General features: G+C 41.4%; 1 protein-coding gene across 2 annotated transcripts in view; it reads right to left on the reverse strand.

Annotated features, from left to right (window-relative positions):
• The window catches only part of arhgef10la (Rho guanine nucleotide exchange factor (GEF) 10-like a), a 311,778-nt gene extending 302,227 nt beyond the window's left edge, over positions 1 to 9,551 (reverse strand). For both annotated transcript variants that reach the window (XM_041784009.1, XM_041784008.1), the window contains exon 1: positions 9,342 to 9,551. The gene's annotated coding sequence lies outside the window, so the exon portion shown is untranslated. The remainder of the gene's footprint in view (positions 1 to 9,341) is intronic.
• Between the last annotated feature and the right edge of the window lie 422 nt (positions 9,552 to 9,973).

Consider the following 9,973-nt stretch of genomic DNA (forward strand, 5'->3'; position numbering starts at 1 on the left):
AAAAAATGAGTGACAAGTGACTATAATGGGCAAAAAGCAGTCAAGATTGGCAAAAATCAGCAAAAGAATAGGGAACAAGTGGTATGTAATGGCAAAAGGTAGCTTAAATAGGCAAAATGTTGGCAAAAAATTGTGAAAAAGGGCAAAAATGGGAAAAAAAAGGGGAAAAAAGAAGAGGCAAAATTTTTTTAAAAAAGGAAACAGGTAGCTCATTTGGACAAAAGATCGCAGAAAATGGCGAAAGAGGTCAATATTGGGATAAAAATGGAAAAAATAGGGAAAAGGTGGCAAAAAGAAGCTGCAAAATGGCCAAAAAAAATAGGAAAAAGGGGTCTTTAATGGTAAAAGATAGCTTAAATGGGTGGAAAGTGTCAAAAATAGTGAAAATGGCAAAAAGTTTCCCCTTTTAAGGATTTTCTGGGGGAATAATATTTATTATTAAGACATAAAAGAGCCACAAATAATCACCAAAAAGCCACATGTTGAGTATCACAGAGTTAGAATATGCTCCTCCTGCTGTTTTTTGTTAGTAGCACTTACTTTTCCAGCCTTTTATTGCTCTGTCCTTTCTTTTTTGGATATTTTCATGGTATCAGATTCAAAATGAGCTAATATTTTTCATGAAAGGGTAAAACGTCTCATTTTCAACATCTAATATGCTTCTGTTGTGGTCGGTAAAAACTAGATTTTACCTGGAATCTGCCTTTTTTAAGAAGACCTTAGCTCTGACTTTCTTTGGCTGTCAGAGGGCATAAAACGTGGGAAGATGTTCCAACACATTTGTGGGTTTTATGCTTTGGTGAAACATTATTTTGCCCCAACAAAAATGTTAAAACTTTGAAGGAGTCTTTTGCATTATATATTATGGGCATAATGAATATTTAAAATTTCACTTTAAATGAATTTTTGAGGACTGTGTGCCGAGGGCCGTGTGGAATATGATATCAGTGTAAACATAATAAGAGGCTTTTCTCTGCTTATTTGAAATCGTCTGCTCTCTCATTCCTCCAGGTTTGCATCATTAAAACAGGGGCGTTTGATTAATTTATCAGGCCGTCTGGCCTTCATGTGCCCTCTGCTGCAGAGCAGCTCCTTTAGCGTCTGTCCACAGCAGCAGCGATGTGCTGCTGGTGTCACCTCAGCCAAGGACACAATGGGACCTGCCATCTGCCATGTGCGCTCACAGCGCAATAGAGCAACGGACTGGGTGTTGTATTCAACAAACAGAGCCGAGATAAGAATGTCCTGGATGTGTTGACTACACAATGCTTCAGTGAGTCAGGAAACTCCTTTTTGAAAACTGATACAACGCATAGCTGTCCAGGGGAGAAGGTGCAAAGTTGACTCTGAGTAGCTCTGACACAGACTTCAGCCTCGACTAGTTAAAGATGACTAATAAAACCTGTAACACAAGGCAATTATTTCATGTGTCAGAGTTTCTGGATTGCAGTCACCCACCCTTCCCTCACCAGACAGGCCTGAGAATCATCAAGTTTTCCATGATATCCACTGGAGAATGAAATAAGAAAAAATGTCAGTACAATAAACTGATTTTTGCACATTATGGATGAGCGCAACAGCCTTTCATACAACTATTTTAAACATCACCCCTGTGAGTGTGCTCCTCTTAGCTTGCACATGAGAGACCACGTCTTATACTCTACCTAAAATAAGGCACGAATAAAACTGTAAACTCAAAAGGCACTTTAACTTATGTTAACCCTGTTTTACTGGATAGATACCAGCCTGTAGAGTACCTCTTGGTCTGTTTAAAGACCCTGTAAAGTGAAATCCAAAGGTTTTGTCTTAACACTCTAGATATGTTGGAATATGTTTGCTGTAAACATGTAAAACACAGAGATCTACATGTGACTGAATTCTGGATTTGGACCATTAGAAAGTTTTCACCTCTTTCCTGGCTTGGTTTAATTTAGGTGGGGCCAGTATGTAGGCTGGTGATGACCCCGACCCACTAACACTACAATATAAAATCATCTCAGTACAGTCTGTTGTTATTTATTGAAAGTTAACGGAAAGTAAAATGCTCTTTTTTAGTTCATTGTGAGGTAAATTTGCCAAATCTCTCAGCCACAGCGGTCTATGGATCATTTAAAGCATCATAACAGAGATTTGAGCCAGAAAAAAGGCTTTGTCTCTTCTTCTAAGGTCAGAAAAATTTGGTTTTCAAACATTTTTTACCTAAGATCAACCCAAAATTTCAAGCCACACCAAATCCATGTCTATTTAAAGTTGCCTGTTAAAGGGATACTTCAACATTTTGGCAAATTTGCCCATTGCCATAATTCCTATAATTTTAGTAATAGGTTCGTTTCCTTTAGCTGTTGGTGCAAGCTGTTTCTAGATCTGGGGGGACTGATATACCAGCTGCACAGCTAACGCTATGTTAGCAGACGGTATTTTTTTACTTTCCCTCATCAAACTCATCAAATACACAATCCAACAACTCCAAAACGCTCTAGTGGACAAGTTGTGACCTGCACATTCACCACGCTATGAAATAATAATGTATAATTATGTAACTTTACAACACATAAAGCAACTACTCTGAACTATTTCTTGAGTGAACCACTGGGCGGAGTGACACAGTGCAGCAGCCATGTCTGGAGTGTAGTTCCGGCTTTGCATTTAACTTTAAAAAATCTCCGTCTCGTAATGTTCCATGATTATTTCATTCCCCCCAGATCTAAAAACAGCTTGCACTGACAAATAAAGGAAACAAACATATTACTAAGACTATAGGAATTATGGCAGTGAGCGAATTGGCCAAAATGTTGACATATTCCTTTAAAAATATGTTACAGTAAAAAAGCATATAGGGTTAGTTCAGGCAGGCCAGAACTGCTATGTAACTGACATGAGCTGATCTCATGCAAGCCCTCATCAGCTGATGGCCTGCTGATTCACTTTTCATCATGCTATAGGCTCATTGCCCTCATGCTGCCATATTTATACTGCTCTGGCCTGGCTATGCTTTGCTGCTTCCTCTGCAAACTGCTTTTTACAACCCTCCTTCACCCCAGCTCCTCCTTTCTAGACCAGCCACATAAGTTTACACATAAATTCACAACTGCTGTTAAAGAAACACTATTTGTGACTGCAAATCACATGGGTATCTTAACAGAAACTGAACTTAAGCTATTGTATAATTGCAGTGATTATGTATGGTTGTAGAAATTGCAACAGCACACAAGACTTGGCTAAAGGCCTGCCAGTGTGCCTTGCCACACTATTTGAGAACCACTTATGTAGACTGCACTGGACAGTACATCCCATGGGTTTGTCATTAGGTTCCATGTTTGTCCCACCTGTTACGGCCCATGTGAACTTAAAGGGGACATATTTTACCCTTTTAAGACACATTTATATTGGTCTCAGAGGTCCCCAACAGACGCCTGTGAAGTTTGTTGCTGAAAAAACACTTTAGTATAGGATTTTTGCACCATGGGACCTGTGGACAAAACCACATGGGACCTACAGTATATTAGAATCTGCACATAACCCATTCTGGGCCCAGATGAACTGGCTAGGATAAATATTCTGGGATTTCTTGACAGGAGAGCAAAGACTTTAATCTATGTCTTTACACTTTTAGGTGTCGTAGCTCCAGTAACATGAATACAGACTTTACGTGATTTACAAAAAGAGTTGAAACTCAATGAACTGATCTCATTGGACACTTTTAAGAGAAAGTTAAAAGACTTGGAGGCAGACACATCTGGATGCAAATGCTTTGATTAATTCTGTCTGATTCTGGTAAATAGCTGCTGCTTAAATAATTGTGTGTATGTTTTTTTTTTTCCTGCGAATGGACTACATATCTTGTATTATGTTGTATGACTGTTTTATGTTTGTCTGAAATTCTGTTCACTGCTGCTGTCTTGGCCAGGACACTCTTGAAAAAGAGATTTTTAATCTCAGTGAGGTTTTCGTCTGGTTAAATAAAGGTTAAATTAAAAACAAATATGAAAGCTTTCTGAAGCACTAGTTAAAGTATATTCAAATAGGTCAATCATTCTGATACTCCTTATTCTTGCAGAGAATTAAACTGAGTCAATAGAAGCAGAGTTCTGAGAACAGATCTGGGTGTTTATCTGTTATGAGTGCATTTAGACCAAATGTGATGTTGATGCTGCATGGTGAGGACCTAAAAAATTGAGATTAGATCCTACAAGGTTTGCCAAGATGTCATCATTGTTTTTATCCCACTTATGAGTTTCTCCAAACCTTTTTTAACTAATTTCACAGACTTTCTTATAGCTTACCCTGACATTTAAAGTCACCTGTGGTGTGTATTTCAAACCCAGAAGGTCCTTTTGCAAACTGTTCTTACTAAGAAATCAAATTGACAGCAGCTCAGATTTCACCACCGGGAGATTAAATGTCTGGAAATCTCTGAAAAATGCTTAAGCGGAAGCTCTAATCTGAACCTTTTTTTTCTGAATGCGCAGAAGACGCAACCTCATCCACAACTTTCACTTCAAACCCTCCATCGGGGAACACGTATCACAGACGAGTGTTTTGATCCGCTGTGACAAAGATCTAAAATGTCTGATGTAAACTATCAGTGACAATGTCATTTTCAGTGCAAAAACCAAACTCTTGCACTGGAAGAGTGGGCTGTTGCCTTTGGCATCAGTCTCTGTCTTTGTTCTGATGGCAGGTATCAAACCTGCTCTCTCTCTCTTTCTCTCTCTCTCTCTCTCTCTCTCATTGTAAAAGGAAAGCAGGCAAGCATTTGAGGTGGCAGTCAAATCAGATATCACATGTGAAAATATAATCTGAATTAAAGCAATAGTACAATGCTTTTAATATATGCCAAATCAAATCTTCCCACAATTCAATGCAAGTCTCAGCTCAAGATGTGATTGTAGATTCCTATGGGTTAGGCCATGAAACTGAAGTCCTGTTGCAGTTTTTAAAGATTCTGAAAAGGGCTGGGCATTATGAAAACATTCTTTGTAACTTGTTGCTCATGTAACTTCAAATCATGACCCGAAAGTTTTTTGTCTGAGCAAACTATATAATCTAAGAGGTACAAATAAAAATCTTTAGCCCTTCTAGAGAACTGGACAAGGGTTAATGTTGACATTAAATGATACATTTGCAACCTTCTGACCTCTGCTTACGCCACCAGAGATAGAATCACTGTCCAGACGGTAGACTGAGAGGTCAGGATATTCGAGGCTAGTTCACAGGATAGTTAAAGATGTCACCTTTGAATTCCTCGAGTTGGTTAAACAAATATTAATGCCAGTCATATTTGGAGCTCCGACTGTGGTGCACAACAGACATAATCTGGCTGTAGGTCCAGTTAATGAGACTCCTCTCTCTGCTCTACTGCCTGCATGGAAACAAGCACAGTGAACAGAGTGAAGCATCCTGTGGGACAGTGGCTCCTGACCTGGGGTCAGGGCTCCCCTGGAAGGGTACCAAAGATCTGAGAGGGGTGCAGGGCCCTGTCTGCTCTGATGTTGTCAAAATTAGATGTGTAAAACATTTTTGAAGTATATGTACAATAGTAAATGAGAGCCACCCATGCAGATAAAAACGTAAAAGAGGATCTAATCATTTTTGAGCAAAAAATGGAAATATTTGGAAAAAAAAGACAACTTTTTCTCAAAAATATGGGACAAATTAAGATTGTTTTCAACAATTAACTGTTTTTATTTATCTATTTATTCATTTATTTATTTATTTATAGAATAGCCCAAATATGCCATCATAATAATGGATAATTTATACAAAGTTATTTAGGCCAAAGCCTATTGAGTAACTAGGTCTGTTGTATTTGTTAGCCTTATAGCATATCTGCCCTTATTTTGTTGCCAAATTGCGATGTGTGCCTAACTCTACCATCCTAGCGCTGCTGATTCATTGTGCCTTTTTTTTCTTAAAAACCATAAAACATGACTGCTGCTCTGAGGCTAAGGATATCAGGATTTTGTCAATGAAAACAATAAATGGGTCCTGTGCTTAGCTTTTCTTTAATATGAGTGGAAGGGTGCTAAGTATAAAAGGTTAGGGTCGACTGCTGTAGGACCTGTGGGTCAGCGTTATTCTGGTGAAGAAAAAGGAGATAAAGTTGTGTGAAGACGTTCAGGTTGAGAGTTATGGTGGATATTAAGGAAGGAGATACACCCCTAATAATGCAGGAATGCATAAGAATGATGGCCATCCCTCTCCTGCTTTTTTTTAAATGTTGGCTTTGCATGTCCTCAAAAATGAACCCAACACAGGATGCAGTATGTAGGTGACCAGCAGTAGCAGTAAAGAGGGGAAGTGGATGAGTCGTTGAAGTCGTGGCAGAAAGTTATTTAGAGAGCTGACATATTTCTGCTTTTTATATTTTGACGGATTAATGAACAGTTAGACAAAGAGGCATTTACAGGGCTCTTTTCCATTTTCAGCAGCTGCTGTAACACCAGTAGCAACATAATCATGCAGCTGAATGACACCAGTCAACAGAATCAACTTGACCTTTAACACCAGGCCCGTATCTTCTGTGCATGGAGGAAATGAACAGAGAGATGGAGTAGAGACAGTGCTGATGGTGTGTTCTGTCCTCTGGTCATCAGTCTGAGCTTGTCTGATGTTTCTATTGGTTATGGATGACAATTATGCTAGCACTGATCTCAGAATTAACAGGAATCTGTAGTAACCTCCTTGAATTCACCATGCCTGTTGCAAATCTCCTAATTCTGTATCTCCTGGACTCTGTTGTGTGCCTTTCTAAGGTATCCTGCAAAAACATGAATCACACCAAGTCAAGTCTAACACAACGCTGATGATGCAGCTGAATGTATGTGTGAATGCAAGGTTAAATGGTGCTGCACTAGGCAAACCAACTTGGTATTGCTTACCTGCTGTCAATTTAAAATGAGAGCTCGATTTTGACTGTTTCTTCACTGTTTCTGACATTTTAATAGTCTGATATGTCCTAACTGCATGCAAGCACCAATATCTTATCCCATCATGCAGCATTGCACGCTCACTGTTCACACCTCATCCCTTACATATTTAATACTCTGCTCTGTAAATTTCAGGTTCTCTTTGTAAAAAAAAATGTAGTGCTGTTACTTTAAATGTGAAGAAATTGAAGAGTTGAGCTTTATTGGCAAGCTTTTAATACTCAATGCATAACTAACTCCGCTTTGTAAAACAGGCAAACAAACAATGTTGAGTGAGGAACATGGAGGAAAGACAAGGAAAGGGGCTTGTTTGACAGTGCTGGTGCCTTGTCATCTCCCTCTTTTACTTGTTCCATCTCAACATGATTGACAGAGAAGAAACAGGAACAGGAACGAGACGGCAGGTCCAAAATGTTGCACTGCATTGTGTGGCCCTGCAACATGAGATTCTACAGTAGGAATCGATGTATTCAAGCTGATTTTGGTGCTAATGCTCACTCCTATAAAGTGTGTTTAAAGAGTGTTTAAAGTTGTAGTAAGCAATTTATTTTCAGTGTCATATGTCCACAAAAACAACACAACCCATAAGGGTCTTCTTTTTGAAGCCATCTAAAAGAATAACACACTTCTGCAAAAGCCAATGAGGAGGCTAGTCCTCGTAGGGGTCCTACGTAGAATTTGTTCACTCTGAGACAAAGTGTTTTCTAACCTGTGATACGGTCATTAATTTCAGTGGAAAAGCGGTGCAAAATCAGGAGGAGGGGCGGAGCTATGGAGCCCAAACACGAAGAAGAACAGGAAGGGAGGTGGAGTAGAGTTGATTGTACACAGTTCTCAGTGAATGTTACATACTTGAGCGTTAACTGACTAGTACATTTGTTGGCTAGGAACATCGCAAAGTAATTCTATTAATCAGCCAAGAACCAAAAAGTGTTGTTTAATGCTCAAAATCAAGCATAAAGCGTTAGGTCAGGCAGGCCGAGGAATCAAGCGCTGCCATGTAATTGAGATCAGCTGACGTCCACTTGATTTCCACACTCATGCTGCCATAAATAAATTGCTCTAGCCTGGCTTTGCTTTGCTGCTTTCTCTGCAAGCCACTTTTGCAACCCTCCTCCACCCCAGCTCCTCTTTAATGCTGCATCTGACTTAATCGATGTCAGTCTGTTGTCACGGATCCCTGCTCTGCTCCTGCATTTCTGCTGCTTCGCTCCCTGTCTCAGGCTTTCCTTGTGTGCACTGGAAAGGCAGGAATGTGTGCTATTCTTGCTTCATGCTTAGAAGGGCAGGGGGATCCCAGAACAGCCACACTGCCAATTAAAAAGTTCATAATTAGCATCCATGTTGTATACAATTTTGCTACCAACAAGGTAGCAAAATTGGGTTATTTAGACCTTAGAGAACGCTTTCTGAAGAGCTGTTGGGAAATTATAAGTTAGTTAGAATTTGTCCTTCTATCATTAATTATCTAACACTCTCAGAGGAATGCAACCACATTTGGCAGGTGTGTCACCAGTGTCAAATGACAGACTGTGTACTTGGGCACCAAGGCTCTTACTTGTGTACTTATGATTGCATGAGTCTAAGTTTTGCTGTGTGAATGTGTGACAAAAGGAGAGAGTTCCCATTGATAGAGGAGCCTTTGTGGTTGCTTCAGGCCATGCATGCATTGATTGTAAATGTCTGGTTGAAGTGCTGCACTGTGACTAAGGAGAAAAAAATCTGATACAGTGAGTCCCTGGGGGTTGGGGGGACACTTGGACATCCGGCAAGTGGGGCAGAAACAGTGCCCTAGCTTAAAATGCAAATGACTTGGTCAGAGGTCCCTTAGCTCCCCCCTTTCTCACCCCCTTTCCTCCCTTTTTTCTGTTCAGGGTACAGAGGCAGCGTGAAATCCATCCTGGGAGGGGCTATTGTACTCCGGGAAGCAACCGTCAAACTGAAACTGTTAAGGCCAGGGTATCTCTGTTTTTAGCCCCAGGCTGTGGAGGAGCAGTGCAGCCGCACAGAGGTGTGTTTCTGGGATGATTCTCCAATCTGTCCCTCATCCTTCCTGGTGTCTGTGTCTCTGGAACTGCTGCTATCATAACAAGGCCTCACGCTTCTTTAGCCCCGGCTGGCTCAGGTTTAATCGTCCATGATAGTGTGTGCTCTGCCAAAAGGGCCACACGGGTATCTTCTGCCTCCCATCCTCTCCTCCTTTGCTATCCCTTGTCCACTTTGAGCTGTCGGACTGAGACACACAAGCACAAACCAGCACAACCCCCCATGCTCGGCTCCATCAATGGACAAAGCTGCTGTCTCTGCAACATGCTAGCTGTGCTTAGAGAGAGGAAGGAAGAGGAGGATAGAGAGGACAGGAAGGAAAGAGGGGAAAGTGTTTCCAGGACAACAAACATAAACGCCTCTCACCTCCTTGTCCTCAGTAGTGTGTCCTCCGAGAAGCTTCAGGCACTCCCTGTTGACCCTTTAATCCTCCCATAAACTCTCAGTTTTCAGCACACGGCCGGCTCCGGCTCACTCATCTTTATAGTCTCCTGTGAGGGCTGCTAGTGGCTCAAACAGATTGGAATTCTCCTTTGCTGTTTACTTTCCCACAACTTCTCCTCCTGCACCGTGTGCACTGGCAGCTCTGGATGAGGTAACCCTCTCTGCTCCCTCCCCCTTTTTTCTCCCAGCCTCTCTCTGCTTCTCTGCCTGTGTTCCTCCCTCCGTCTCCCCCTTCTCTGTCCCTCTCTTTTTTTACACGGGTCCTTTCACCCCCTCCAGTCTCATTTACCCCTTTCTTTTTGGTTTCCTCCCCTCTCTCCCAGACCCCTGCTGCTGCCCAGACAAGCTGCACAAAGCAGGGTGAGGGCGCTCACATGCAGCCGGCCAATAGCAGAGTGACAAAATCAAGCCTTCGGCCAATGAGGAGCCTTGTAGGAGGTGTGTGTACCAATCGGGGGAGATTATCAGGAAAAGTGGGCTGAACAGGAGGAATTAGGGGTAGCACTGTCTGAGAACACTTCCGTGTGGGACTGTACTTGTCTGCTCACGCTGTA

The sequence above is a fragment of the Cheilinus undulatus genome, linkage group 3 (genome assembly GCF_018320785.1).
Source record: "Cheilinus undulatus linkage group 3, ASM1832078v1, whole genome shotgun sequence".
NCBI classification, from domain to species: Eukaryota; Metazoa; Chordata; class Actinopteri; order Labriformes; family Labridae; genus Cheilinus; species Cheilinus undulatus.